We start from the raw sequence: 16,039 nt of genomic DNA, 5'->3' as shown, positions 1-16,039 counted from the left end.
TTTTTGGAAATTTAAACACATTATTTAAAAGACAGGTTAGGATTACACCCGTTATACAGATTCCACACATTTATTTATCATTAAATACGAATCTAATCCGCAAACAAATTAAGAAAATCATTATCACTATTTCTTATAGAAAGGTTCTTTCGTATTAGAAGCTATGAAGGATGTTTGGTTCTAATACTGGGGTAAATTAGTAACGGCCAGCGAGAAAATAGACATGTCATGTTATTGTTTTCAATGAGTGGCTCATCAGAAGACCGTTAACGTCGCAATCTTCATGAAATAATGGGCTTGTTATTCGATCATTTGTTTAACTTTTGGTCGTTTGGCTAAATATTCCGGCATTATTTCTAATCAGTGAACAAATCAAATTATTCTAATAGGCTATATCCAATTATATAATAATTCCGGTAATTTAATGCGCCCGTTGGCCCGCTGTATAAACTTTCCAATATGTTAAAACAGTTTAAACTATCTGCATTACAAATTTCATCGGAATACGTTGAAGTTGCCGCCTGAACTATTAAGAAGCATCCATCCACATTGGAATAGAGGTTTTAATATTAATGAAAGTTGTTAGGATCCATTTCTTTCTACTAAATAGAAGATACAAATATCCGGTAATTCAATTTTGAATTTATAAAAGAGATTTTTCATTGATTTATGCTTTTTATAAACAAGAAATGATAAACCTTTTACCATGTTGTACCCAAGTACTTCCAATAAGCTGTTGCAAAATGTGAATTATTATACGGAATCATGTAGACGCCGTATTAATGTCAAAAGAATGTGAAGCCTTCTCATACTTGACAGACTTATCCTATATTTATAAAGAAATGTTGTTGTTTGTTGGAATACCTACATTATACGTAACGTGTGTAACATTTTTTTTATTATAAGTATTTGTTATATTTAAAGCTAAGGCAATATAATTAATAATCATGACAACCAATAGCAAGTTTGCTATTAAAGAAAATGTAATATATTGTAATTTCCTATTTTCTTTCTTAACATACTAACAACATTTTCGGTAACACACACTTTCTATAGCAAAGGTTTAATTTCTATCAATACGTATTACGTAGATATTATATATACATTCAGACCAAGCTAAGATCTGAGACTCATTGAAATTGTCACCATATACCTGCGCCTTATCCGCCATTAAGTCCGACTCAAGCTTGGTCTCAACTAATTCTTCCTATCCCATTTAGTAGACCTTTCAGTAATAACGATGAGTGTTTATAAAATATTCAATCAATAGGTAATTACTTCGGAAAAAGGGTTCTCTACCCAGCAAATACTATAAATTATTGTAAATCTATTCTAACCTTTATATTTTGCATAATTTTATCCTATTGTATATCCTTCGTTATGGTAAGTAGGCACTATTTTCAAAATCATCCTACAATAGTTAAAAGTAACTTGTTAAATCTTTATTTCCATTCACATTTTCAATTAATTTTCGAAAGATCACTAAGCTTTTTGAATCGAAGTCAATGCACGTTATTCAAACTGTGTGTTAAATGAAATTTCCCTTGACACTAAATTGGTGAAAATGTGTTTCTAATATCGTTCACATTCGACAGACAATTCGATATTACGAAATAACAATTTCATTCTGCGGCACGCAAAGCTTTGATCACGTGTTAGCAACATGAAGAATTTGTTTGATAGACGCGTATTCTTTATGGACGAAATTGAGGTATTTTTAACTCTTTTCAAACTAAAATATTTGGTTTCAAAGAGTGAGAAAAAATCCTGCTTTTAATAGTTGCAGTTCTGAATTATATAGATTGATATTTATTTTATAAAAGGCAAAACATAACTGATACCTAGTAGATAATATATCTACTTAAATGTTATAAGCTTCAAATTTTAACGTTAAAAAAGACAACTAATATATTATAAAGGATACTCCAACAATTGAAAGAAATGGAAAGACATAAAATAATCTTCGGAAGTCGGAAATGATAAAAGCCGAACTTATAAAAGTATCAAAACATTTAATAACTTATTGGGGCGATAATGTGAAGAATGGATTCTGAAAGTAATTCAAAGCCTCTCAATAGGCTTAGCCAGCTTAGGAATCGATAAAGGATTTCGGAAGAAAACATCCATTTTGCGGATGACTGAAGATAAATTGTAAGTAATGTAACTTTCATGAACAAGCCTTAAGTTCTCATCAAAGCAATAAGATCACCTAGTTAGATAAAATATTATTTACGATGAAAGAACTCCCTAACGTTGGTATGGACACTGAACACGTCACATCATGAAAAGTATTTTGGGCTGCCTTTTGAGGGCCACTTACTGATAAATGACTCGAATATTTCAACGGCATTGTTTCGATGACGTCACTGGTCGAATGGTTTTTATATCCTTCAGTGTCTACGTATGCTGTTTTTATTTATTTCTTACTATTTATTAATTCGTTTAATCAATTGTATTTGTTAATCATATGCGACCAATGCGCGTTTAAAAATAATATAATAATAATAAATAAATACTTTTTAAGTTTAAAGCTTCTTTTCTTCTTCTTCTCGCTTACAAATCTTTGGCCCAAATAAATATAATAAGAAGATTATTTCCATATTAAATATTTTCCTAGCTTAAATAATTATGATAGTGCGATGACGAGTCTTAATAGAAAGAAATATTGATGATTATGATCGTATTCGTATAAAGTGATCAATAAGAAACATCTTTAACAACATTTTTAAGAAAATTGATTTTACTTTTGTATTTGGCAATCCGTTATCCGTTGCTAAAGGTATACTTATTTTCTTTCGTTCTATTCCTCGTTTATCTTTTAACAATCATAATTGTAACTACCTTTTTATGGTAAGATTTTACTGTCTGAATATCACTATCACTACATATTAGTATAAAACAAAGTCGCTTACTCTGTCCCTATGTCTCTTTGTATGCTTAAATCTTTAATACTACGCAACGGATTTTGATGCGGTTTTTTTAATAGATAGAGTGATTCAAGAGGAAGGTTTTAGTATATAATTTATAAGGTTTTAGACAAAGCGGGCGAAGCCGCGGGCGGTAAACTAGTAGTTATATAATTGAATAATTGATTAAGAGGCTACCCTTTGGTGGGACGAAACATCTGTTTTCCATGGGAATTCCCTTTAACCACACGAACAAAGTCACGGTCAGCAGCAAGTTTTATAATATTTAGGAGAATACTTAACACTGTTGCATGTTTAAGTTTGTCTTAGAAATCTTACATCGGTCTATCTAATACTCTGAATTCTATTGTTACATACGTATGAGTGATACAATTTACAACAAACTCAATTTTCTGATGCCATATCCTTTCATCTCAATATTGATATGGAACAACTTGAGGTTGAATTTGCTGTTACGAAGAACCAACAGATAACGATGTTTGCGAATATTCACAAGAAGTAACTTTAAAATAATTCTGGAAGTTTTCACAATCGCTATTGAAATAGACGTGTGTAAAATTGGTTTATATTATAGTATATTCTATCTATTTTGTTAATACACTCATCATCATTAATTTTGAAATGATTAACGGACAATTAAAAGAAGTAGCAGCCAAATAATGCATGATCAAATTCTAAATTAAACAAAAAATTCTAAATGTTAGCATCACGTATATTTTTAAACAAATGGTGCAACAACGACACATTAATTTAATTAAATCAACCTACACGAAAAAGTACTTTCAACGGTGGAAATAAAACAAGCTTTGTTATACGAATGAGGTCACGCTCGCACCACCTTCAGTAACGCTACCGTCAGATCGTATTATTGGCACTATATTTCCAGTAGGTTTGGTGTTTTGTGTGAGATAAGACAAACAAAACCCTTCTTCATTTGAATCCCTTCACACTAAAAAATAAATCAGTTTATATCAGATCTCCTCGTATAACAATTTTGTGACTGTGTGTGCGCGGTGTACATTCCAACTCAGTAAATATTAACCAAAATAACGTTCCTAACTTATATGAAGTCAAACACCAAACAGTTTGTAAGTTATTTTGATGCAAACTGAATTGATTGAGTTTACAAAACTTCCTACTGTCAATCCGAAATATCAATTCAATTTATATCCAATTGCCCCCAAAACAAATTGAAGATGTTGGCAATAACCATGAAATAATTCCTAGTTATTTCATGGTTCTCAAAGTTATAATAAAATGAAGATGATAAAAACATGAAACGTTCATGATGGACTATTGGTCCGGGAGCCAGAAGCAGATTTTATGACCAAGTTCCTCTCAAGCGGTAATTAGTAAAATGCATCAAAGTATAGTATTATGAAGCCTCGTGAACGTCAGCTGGAGCTCGGTTGGGGGGGTGAGCGGTTGTAGCCTCCCACGCACGTAAGAAAAAAAAGTATATTCATTCATTTCCTCTCAGCTAAAAATTTGTCAAATTGTAGCTAACCCAATATCTCAACGAAAAATAATAATCAGCTGGTTACAGCTTGGTGTATTATACGTCAGCTGGTGTCTCGAATATAATGAGACATTAACAAAATAATCGAGATACGTGGAATTCCATCAACATAAGTCCCCGTAAAAGATAGGTAATAACTTTATTAATTATATATTTTACTATTATTTTTTTAATAAAAATTATAGTTAACTAATGTTTTTAGTGGGTTATTTCATATTTGTTACACTTTTAGGTACCTAGTTATGTGAATTGGATGATATGATAGTTATTTATAAATTCAGTTTATAATATTTGTAAAAACATGTTTACCGATGTGGCTGAATGTACGTAGTACCCCGATCATGCGCACAACTAACCACCTCCAAGTGCCTTATTACTGTCTATATTATGCTAGCGTGTGTTGCTTGAATTTTTAAAAATAACGATAATAATTAAAGATACGTTAATTCATCTCAGATGAAAATTTGTGAGCTGATTGTTAATATCAGTCAGTTGATGCAAACCGATGTTGAAGAAGACCTAGTCAGTTGATGCATATAAATTGGCAATAGATGCTTCTGTCTAACTCCTATGTAATAACTTTCAAAGTATCAGCTGACGGTTTTTCCACCCAGATACAGCCAGCTGACCTATATATTTATCCACAGTTGCATATAAGCTATCATCAGGTAAATTTTTGTTTGAGAGGAAATCACGGAAAATAATTTTATTTTTTTCATGTTCGAGACACCAGCTGACGTATAATACACCATGTTTTAACCAGCTGATTATTTTTTTTCGTTGAAATATTGGGTTAGCTACAATTTGACAAATTTTTAGCTGAGAGGAAATGAAGGAATGTATTTTTTTTTCTACGTGCGTGGGAGGCTACAACCGCTCACCACCACCCCCCCCCCAACCGAGCGCCAGCTGACGTTCACGAGGCTTTATAATACTATACTCTGATGCGTCTGACGAATTATCTCTTGAGAGGAAATAATTAACCAAATTTGCACCTGGCTCCCTAACCATATGTCAATTTCTTGATTTTAGAGTTAGTACTTATCCTTACAGTTACAAGAAAAATTACAGTTTATTCATTTATTTTATCAACTATATTCTGAGTCGCTTGCCCGATACCTAAACGAAAACTGCAAATGCAACATGACTTAGGAATTTCTTTTCACATGTGCTACAACCTATCTACGTGGAAGAAATACATCCATCACTACTACTATCAACTACCTAGGGTAATTGCGCCAGTTCGCGTCCACTTAGTGCAGTTGTTAAGTCTGAAGGAGAAAATAAAAATGTTCCAGAACAAATTTCAACGCAAAATTTATGTAACGTGTTCATTACATAGTCTATTTTAAGATTTACTTTCAATTGTGTTGGAAATATCATGTGGTTTTTATTTATCTAGACAAATAGCAGAATTTGGCGTTTTACCCAGTTCGCGTCCAAAAATGCCTTTTTGCGTCCACCCGTGGACCAGTTCGCGTCCACCAGCTTAGAAAAGGAATTAAGAATGTATTGGGTGATATTTTATCAGATAAATGCAAATAAAAATTAGATTTTAATAAATTATTTATTTACGAATACAGTTATTTAATAAAAACCGGCCAAATGCGAGTGGGACTCGCATACCGAGGGTTCCGTATTAACCTGTCTTTTTTTATATGTTTTAACTGTAAATGATTATTTTTTCAATGTTTCCCTTATTTGTGCTATAAGACGTTGCTTCGCACCAAACTTCAAGTGTCTGTGTTCACGTAAAGTACCCTGTAGGTTTTGAATTTTGATTCCCTTGCGAATGTCGAAATTTGCGAAAATTGGCAGCATAAACGGCTGTATCTTTTGATTGCTTTGGCTTATAAGTTTGATTTTTTCACTGCTTCAAGGGACCGTAGACTTGAGTATTCAAAATAAATTTCAGCTTTATACCTCTACGCGTTACTGAGAAAAAGGGTCTTGACAGAAAGACAGACCGGCAGACGGACATACAGACGGACGGATATCAAAGTGATCCTACAAGGATTCCGGTTTTTCCTTTCTAGGTTCGGAACTTCGGAACCCTAAAATCAACATTATTATTAATATAATTCACTGTGTAAGGAAACTGGAAAAACTTAATTATATTTATCTTCTCATCATTATTAGAACCAAAAATTAACAAAAAACAAAGTTACGTTATGTAAATAAATAATAATCAGTTCTATTAAGATTACCTACCTACCCTATTTTTTAGTTTCTAAAGAATTAAATTTCTCTTTTGTATATTATTTTCTTAACCACAGACTCTCATTCTCAAAAATACTAGTCTCATTCTTAGAATACCCATTTTAAAATGAAAAATAGCATAAAAATTTGCTAATTTGAATGAAAATTTAAATTATCAACTTGTGGTCTTAGTCAAAAATTTACAATCTATTTTAAATTACATATTTTAACAAACAATTCATTGCTACGTAATGAAAAACAATGTGGACGCAATATGTTCTATTGTTATGCACTACAGGTATAGTTTGCGCCCACCGTGGACGCAAAATGGAAGTTGTACAAATTCGGTGTAGTAATTCGCGTCCACCTTATTTTAGCTATTAATTGTAAAAGAAATAAGCTTATTTATAATCCATACTATTCCATGTTTTGTTAGCAAAGCAAAGAAACAGTTACATATTCAAAAATTCACATTTAACAATAAGATACTTACCGTCAAACGCGACCCTGCGCACTATTTTTTTCTCAAAATCCCGCGCGTTTTAGCTCTCTCGTTTAATAGCCAAAATTAAATATTTTTTTTAAATAGGATAGGCGGTGCGCAGGCATATTTTGAATATGTGTGCATGTCTCTTATACATTGAGGTATTATCGGAAATTTTTCTTATTACAATTTTACATAAAGTATACTTATTTTCGTGAATTTTCTAAAAGATATCCGCAAAATGGACGCGAATAGGCAGGTGGACGCGAACAGGCGCAATGACCCTACATAGTTAATACCAGGAAAGACGCAATCAAATACTTCTTGTGTATAAAAATATTTTTGTATTTATAAAAGTGGATACAAATAATCTAAGTTATGTTACATAAACTATATTATTATATAGCCTAATTGTAGTTATGTATAGTAAAGTTATAAAATGTGTCTTCATATTATTATGTAAACATTATTTAGTCTTTACTTATAGGAATTGTTAATCAGTTAAACCGAAATTGTCATTATATAAATACGAACATCACTATAAACCTCAGTGGTTTTTTAAGTCACAACTGTACACTTATATTTTTGTAAACATTATTGTTTCTGATAATAAATAAAAAAAAACTAAGTAACGAAAACAGGATTTTCGATTGAACTTCTAGAGACCGATTACGTTTAATAAGATGCCAATAGAACTGTTATAGAGGTGCCTAATCAGTTGTTTTTTGTAAAATTAATTTATAATTAATTATTATAAGAATATTGTTTACATTAAGAAGGGACTACATATTACCATCTGATATACTTATCTCATCATAATCCAATCTATAATAAAACTTATATTATTTACCTATTCAATTGATTGGTTTTAATGTTATCTAACAAAATAATTATTCATGTGAAAGCGACTCTTAAATTCTAATAAAAATTCTTAGTACTCCACGTCCATCAGGAATCTCGTGATGAACCAATTTCTTTTGATAACGGTTTTTCCTTGTACGGAGTTCAAATCAATTATCAAACTCTTCCATTCGATACCCCAGTCGCCACTCTAGAATATTTTCTAAATTAGATTTTCAAGCACCTGATCCATTTATCGATTTCGTCCCCTTTACTTATTCCAACTCAAATATTTTGTTTCTCTTATAACTTTTCAAACTTTAAAATATCTTCATGGATTTATAACATCTAAGCCCTCATCGTTAAACTAACATTTAAATAGCGACCTAGTCAATCCGCTTGTCCACAAGACTAATAGTATCGATGAATATCCTAAGAGTTTAATTAAAAGTTAATCATCCCCGATCGTTTGTTTATCAAATAGGTACTCAAATGAAAATAGGTATTTTGTCGCAACAGTCTTCATTATTATTAGCTTCATATAAATATAAAGTTCGGAACTATTGTACCCACCTTGGTATTTATAGATGTATATAAACAGTACTCAATTTAAGTAAAAGAATTGACTTCCATCTACCCCTATTAATTCGTAATTATTATAATCTGATGAAAAGAGACACGCACGTGTTTCACTACAAGCTACTTAAAATCGTACACGTGATGTTGGTTCACCATGTGCGTTTAATATTTACGTAACTTTATCCAAACAATGCCTGTCTTATGTAAGTATGTAAATTTTGGGAGGGTTTTTACTTAAATAAACTACTTAAGATTTCTTCGTATCTTGATATCATAGCAATGTGAATAACTTTAGCTAATGTGTCAACAAAATTGTGGAGCTTCAAGCTCTCACTCAGCCAAATGGCAATAGTATGTTTGTTATCAAAACATATGTTTAATTGTTTATCTGTTTTGCTCCTAATTCTGAAATTTGGAAGAACGATAATATTTTAATATACATATTCTATTCATTATTATTAAACTGTAAGTGAAATGCATCGTCAAGAATTTCTGAAATAAAGCTTAATACAGAATAGGTATTAAAGGTAACTGCTCGAAACTAAGTAGTTACCTGCGTGTTAGGCCAATTAAAGGTAGAGTAATTTATTTGAAGAACGAATAAAAGTATGCCTACTTATGTATCAATTATTATCACTTGTTTCTATTCTGGCTCGAGCTTACGCAGCTTAAATACGCAGTGTAAACTTTAACGATGCGCAGTTTGGGTTTAGGCACGGCCTTTCCACAGAGCATGCTATATTAACATTAAAACAGACTGTGAAATATTACACAGACAGGAAGACACCTGTTTACGCAGCTTTTCTTGATCTGTCTAAGGCTTACGATCGTGTTTCTTACGAAAAGCTATGGGAAAAACTAAGATACCTTGAAGTTCCTTTTGAGATTGTTAGAGTGTTGCAATATTGGTATAACAACCAGTTTAACTCAGTCAGATGGGCGGGGGAGTATTCTGATAGATATGTGTTAGAGTGCGGCCTTAGACAGGGCGGCCTGACGTCTACGACACTTTTTAACATATATGTGAACCAGCTGATTGATGAACTCAGCAAGACTGGTATCGGGTGTTCTATCGATGGACTAACTATAAATAATCTTAGTTACGCGGATGATATGGTCTTGCTGAGTCCATCAATTGGTGCTCTCAGGCAGCTCATTAAAATTTGTGAGTCATATGCAGCTTCGCACGGTCTAGAATATAATGTAAAAAAATGCGAACTTCTTGTGTTTAAAAGTAAGGGAGTCCCTGTACATGACAAACCACCTGTGTATATTAATGGCAGTCCTCTTAAACAAGTAGGAGAGTTTAAATATCTAGGGAATATTGTGACAGAAGATATGAATGATATACAAGATATTGAGAGGGAGCGTAGGGCATTGGCAGTCCGCTGCAATATGCTCGCACGAAAATTTGCTCGTTGCTCGCCACAGGCTAAAATAACTTTATTTAAGGCGTACTGCCAAACATTAATTTATACTTGCAGTCTGTGGCTATCTTTTACGCGGCGGGCTTACAATGTCCTTCGTGTACAATATAACAATGGCTTCAGAGTACTGTTGGGGCTTCCACGCTTCTGTAGCGCGTCTCAGAATGTTTGCCAATTGCCAGACCGACGATTTTTTCGCGATAATGAGGAAAAGGGCAGCATCTATGATGAGGAGAATGCGTGAGAGTTCCAATGGTATTCTGAAGACATTAATTGAGAAAGTAGACGGACCATTCCTTAAGCGGTGGGCAAATTTACATTGTATGCAATAAGTATAATTGGATAATGGATAATTTGAATAATATTTAATGGTTTTAATCTGTGTTTGAATTTAATTTGTATGGAATTTAATTTTATAATCGTATTACTAACATAGTTTCTAAGATTAATGTATACTAACACAAATATGGATGAAATATCTGGAATTAAAATATTATTATGTATTTATTATTATTATTTAAATGCATTGAAATAGAATTTTATAGTTTGTTTTTTGTATTCGCATAAAAATGTATAAAATTTTCAGTTCAAATCGTAATCGTTTGATCCATTTTATTGTGATAAGATCCTTGGCCACATTTCAATGACCGCATATAAATTTGGCACGTCCACCTTTACATCATTCTTCGAGATTGCAAAATTACAGTACTTAGCCACTACTATTTTTTATCTATACACTAGCTTCCGCCCGCGACTCCGTCCGCGCGGAAAAATTAAGATTTATTTTTTTCCACGTATATTTCCGGGATAAAAAGTATCCTATTTTATGCCCAGGATAATAAGGTATAATTATACCAAGTTTCATCGAAATCGAACCGTTACTTTTCACGTGATGCCTGAACATACAGACAGACAGACAGACGGACAAAAATTTTTTTAATCACATATTTGAGTTTGTATAATATGTATAGATATAATAAATCTGTAGAAGGGTCAATTCTGTACATTAAAAATTTTGAAAAAATAAATAGCAGGGGGTGTTACTGGATCGATACCAAACCCAAATATGTGTTTAAAAAAAGTTTTGTCTGTCTGTCTGTCTGTCTGTATGTGAAGACATCACGTGGTTCGATTTCGATGAAATTTTGTATAATTATACCTTATTATCCTGGGCGTAAAATAGGATACTTTTTATCCTGGAAAAATACGTAGAATAAAAATTAAATTAATTTTTCAGTTTTATCCATAGACGTTGTTCTGTAGAACCGCGAACACACGTTGCGTATTATTATAGGCCTAGCCGTATTTGGGTCCTATAGATATTAATTAGATGTCATTGTCAGAGTTACTCAAAATGGAGAAATAAACCATCCACGCGAAGACCGACACCCGCGCGGACGGAGTGGCGGGCGGAAGCTAGTTCGTAAATAAATTCGCATTCAGAAAATCTAAAACAGAAAAATTTTAAATGTACATCTAAAAATCGCTATATTAGGATAAGGCTTAATTTTATTATCTGCTCATTATTTAATATTTTACTTTTTTCACATCGACGTATTTTATTTATTACTGTATAGATTGTGAAAAAATCAATTTCCAAATTTTAAACCACATAAAAAGAGAACATTCTCGGTAATTTAATTTATTTATTTAATATTATATATTTTATTCTTTGAAATCCTTATGGATGTTAATGGAAAACTAACAAATTTTTAACAAAATCAACGCTCAACTTAACTTCCGATAAAAAAATAAAATAAAAATAAAAATATATTTATTGAGTTAATACAGTATAATTACAGTGAGGCTCTGTCTTCCTAGATAGGAAAATCCTGTGTTAAGGAAGACAGTTCCTTCCCAGAGAACACGTGTACCTACCTATAACATGTGTAGAACGATAGAACGACTTAGTTCCGATTCGGATGAAAATATATTTAATTATTTTAATATCTTTTGTGTGCTAAATTTATACCTTATAGTTTAAAATCCATTTAGCATGAAAGCAAAAAAACTCAATTTATCGAGTGTGGACGGTTAAAACTATTTAATTTAAATTCCTTTGTTGAACTAATTGGAATTAGGTGATCGTAAATAAAATAAACGATCAATAAATAAGAATAAACAAAACACAGACGTCGTAAATCCGTCAGGACTGAAAAAACATTACCGCAGTGTATAAAAAATGTTAAAACCAATGTAGGTTCGTGATCTACATATAATAAAAAAAATGTGTGCGTGTACTAGTGTACACACGTAAGAAGTGAAACTTCTTTCTGACCTTATTTAAAAAAAATTAATATATGTAACTTTACAGAAATACCGCGTGGTAGGCATAAGAAAAAGATGATGCGTAACTGAAAAATGTCACGCGCAACGAAAAAATGTTTTAACTAAATTTTTTTCCAACCCCGATAAAGAAGTTTCACTTCAATTACGAACTGTTGTTACCTACTTATGTTTCCTGCTTTGGTTGGTGTAGTATCTGCATGTAAACAATAGATTATTTCAAGCTTTAACATCAAGCTGTTGTAGTACCTACAAAACGGTCATTCCTATCAGATTTGATAGGAATCCGGATTCCTTGTATTCTCGTCCAGTTTCCGTAATTTCTATTCATTTTAAAAATATGGCTTGAAGATAGATATTATAATTTTGTATACTATACTGTATTTTTAGGTTAGGTAGAACCTATTAAAGTGCTTTGGCAGAAAAATTACGCAAGATTGATCACGATATCTTATTAATAGTTATTTTTATCTTTTATAATTAATCGCATTATCTATTTTATTAATTCTACGTAAAATAGGTTCATTTTATCTATAAATCAATCATTTTGGATTCATAAATTGGCTATCGGACGACAATTTGTACGATTAGATTATTTTAATTAATGCCTTTGATTAGAAGCAAATGTGATTTTGTAATTGACTACCGCAAATATTTTGCCATTAAAGTACCTAACGTTCATCAAAAGATGGTTTAAAAAGTTTTTATTCATTTTTCTAGGTATTCTAGTTATGATAAAAAATGTACTGGCCTACCGACATAAAGTCCAATTTATTTCTTAAGACGCTCGTTTTTATATGAGTAAGAAGAACTTTGACCTTATTAATTAAGACTTTTCTGATAAAAATAGTAGTATTTTATGAACTCCTGAAGTCCTGACAAAGAAAAATAAAGCTTTGTGCGCTAAATGAACCTGAAAATTGATGATTATGTATTTTTCTATGAACGGTAAATGGAAAAGCTTCAAATATAAGAATGGCTGAAACATTTCTAAAAAGTAATAATAGTAAGAAGTGGTATGCTTTTTTTCTGCTTGTTTGTTACGATTTAAGTAAAAATCTACTTGATCGATTTTTAAATTAGAACGAGAAGCGAAGGTACTATAATTAATATTAAAAATTACTATGTATATAGAACGATGTGGAGAAGGCTATCAATTAGTTTTATTTTATACAGTTAAAATCTGATCAACTAGATATTACTTCTGAAAATCAGCGCTGCAGTTGTGTTTGGTACTGCAGTAAATTATGGCACATTTAACTCCACACTAGGTAGGCGCAAACATAGTATTTGACCTAGCTATTTGATTACAACGCATATTATACGTACGTAGATACCACGTCCAATTTCTAGAAATAAAGATTCTAGAATTAATAGACATTTATCAAATATTTTAAACCAAGTGAGTTGATAGATAATAATTTTTCAATTTTGTAGTTTAAAATATTTTTTAGCTTAGGATATCGGAAAGTTTTCCTAAGTATTTGTTCTTTAAAATTTCATTCAGTACCTTTATGATGAAAAGGATTTGAATTATTAATATTAACGCAATGTAAAATAAATGCTTTTAGATTTAATTCTTTATAATATATTATTAAACATGAAACAAATGAAATATAATCCGCTTCCGAAATAGGTGAATTTCCTTTATAAAACTAACCAAGGCCTTGATAAATATTTCAACCGCAACTTGTGACGTAGGTATATCGGGAGCGAACAAAGTTTCACATGTGTTTAGTGGCCTAATGAATACTTGTATGTTTGTTTGGAAAATAGACAATATATATCACATTAATGTATTAAATTGTAAACAAGGTTGTTCTGGAATTTATATTTAACTTCACTTTTCTTTATACTGTACTAGCTTACCACCCGCGGCTTCGCCCGCTTTGTCTAAAACCTAATAAATTATATACTAAAACCTTCCTTTTGAATCACTCTATCCATTAAAAAAACCGCATAAAAAACCGTTGCGCAGTTTTAAAGATTTAAGCATACAAAGGGACATAGGGACAGAGAAAGCGACTTTGTTTTATACTATGTAGTGATTATTTAATAATTTAAATGTTTCCATGTCATTAAGATTAATGGATAAATATGTAGCTTAATGCTTAAATAAGTAAACAATGTTTTTTATTATTATTATTATTGCGGAGAAATTCGCCCGCTGATTCCGGACAATTTAAACTTTCTTCAGTTTTCACACTCGCGGAATTTTAAATCTTAAACGAAAGTACCTACTCAACGATCTTATTTTATTAATACATATATTTCGCGCCGTATAATTCAAATTATTAATATTCAGCATTCTTCATATACCTACCTCTAAAGGAATTCCGCTTTTTTTACGACTCGCGAGTATCCGGCTTTACCATTATAATATGTACTTTAAAAATTTATCCTAACGAAGAAGAAAATTTTTAAAAAATTCATTATACGAGTAATTATTTGTTTTTAAATATAATATTTATTTCAATAAATGAAAGCAACTTACCCTTGGGTGTGAACACTATATCTTCTTATACAATCATAAGCAACTAATTCATTTTAAAATTCAATATTTAATTTTTATTAATACAACAACAACATTTTACACGCATGAAATACCATTATCAATACTGAAACTTTAAAACTATGCAAATTTAAACAACACTAAACTTTATTTAAGACGTACTAATTTCAAAAAGTTTACTACTCGATATGACAAGTAAACGTGAAAATAAATTGTTTTCCCGCCATTAATTATGCGCCACAGATAATGTAAGTTTATTTTTTTAATTTGCTACGACAGCGCGCAACATTTGCAGGCAGCCTGTGTTTGCAGCCGTGATCGCGTAAAGTCGGAGAGAAACTAAACTGTCGCGGGTACATGACGCACCCGGCACCCGCCAACGGCTAGACGGCACATTTGAGATTCTTCTCTGTTTGTATGTTTCGCGCAAACGTAAATGCACTTGAACTTGAAGGATACTTCCTGATAAATAACTCGGCTGTGCATTCTATTTTGAACATATCATAATATTTATTTATTTTTTGACTGAAATATTTAAACAAAATTTACATCTTATCTAATCTCATGTCACTTGTCTTTCAAGTTTATTTATATTATTTTATCAAAGAAGAGCTATTTTTATACGGTTAGTACCTATCTATTATATTTTACGATTGTTATTGAAGTTTGTGATTGTGATAAATGACGCGTACCTTCGTGAGATTTTCTCCGTGAAGACACATTGTTAAAGAAATCCACTTGTTGCTTACTACAAATGGGTTATTTTTTGATGTATGTATTTTTATTTAGTGTGATTTCAAATTCAAAATTTTAATTGTTAAAAAAAACGAAATGATTTCGGATTATCAAAAATCTTAAGAAAGGTAAAAATTGTAAAGCGGTGTGTACACTCGTTTTTTGTTCGATTAAATAAAATATATACTGTTTAAAGCTCAAGATTTTAATTAAAATGGAAATTAAGATGAGATAATTACAAAAGAAAAGTTAAAGCCTTTCTTATATTTTTTTTGACTTTATACCGACCGATAATTTTAACAAATTTTCTTTGGTATGCGTAAACTTCTAGTTTTAATTTTAAATTTATTTGCTTACATATTTTTCTGATATACTTATATAATACGAGTGAAGAATATGCCTAATTATTTACTCCATTATTATGATGACATGTCGTACGTATAACACGGTTCGTAATGTGACGGAAAATACTGTAATTTCGTGAGTATAATACGATTTTGGGAAAAATACGCTCGTTACCTTTACTCGAAA

The 16,039-nt window shown here is 31.3% G+C and overlaps 1 protein-coding gene across 1 annotated transcript in view; it reads right to left on the bottom strand.

Annotated features, from left to right (window-relative positions):
* LOC123692990 (tachykinin-like peptides receptor 99D) overlaps positions 1-15,088 on the bottom strand; it is a 59,595-nt gene extending 44,507 nt beyond the window's left edge. The window contains exon 1 of the mRNA XM_045637855.1: positions 14,756-15,088. The gene's annotated coding sequence lies outside the window, so the exon portion shown is untranslated. The remainder of the gene's footprint in view (positions 1-14,755) is intronic.
* Positions 15,089-16,039: the final 951 nt, after the last annotated feature.

This window comes from Colias croceus, chromosome 7, assembly GCF_905220415.1.
Source record: "Colias croceus chromosome 7, ilColCroc2.1".
In the NCBI taxonomy this organism is placed as follows: Eukaryota; Metazoa; Arthropoda; class Insecta; order Lepidoptera; family Pieridae; genus Colias; species Colias croceus.
The sequence above is the reverse complement of the archived record's forward strand: the minus strand, read 5'-3'. Positions and strand labels throughout refer to the sequence as shown.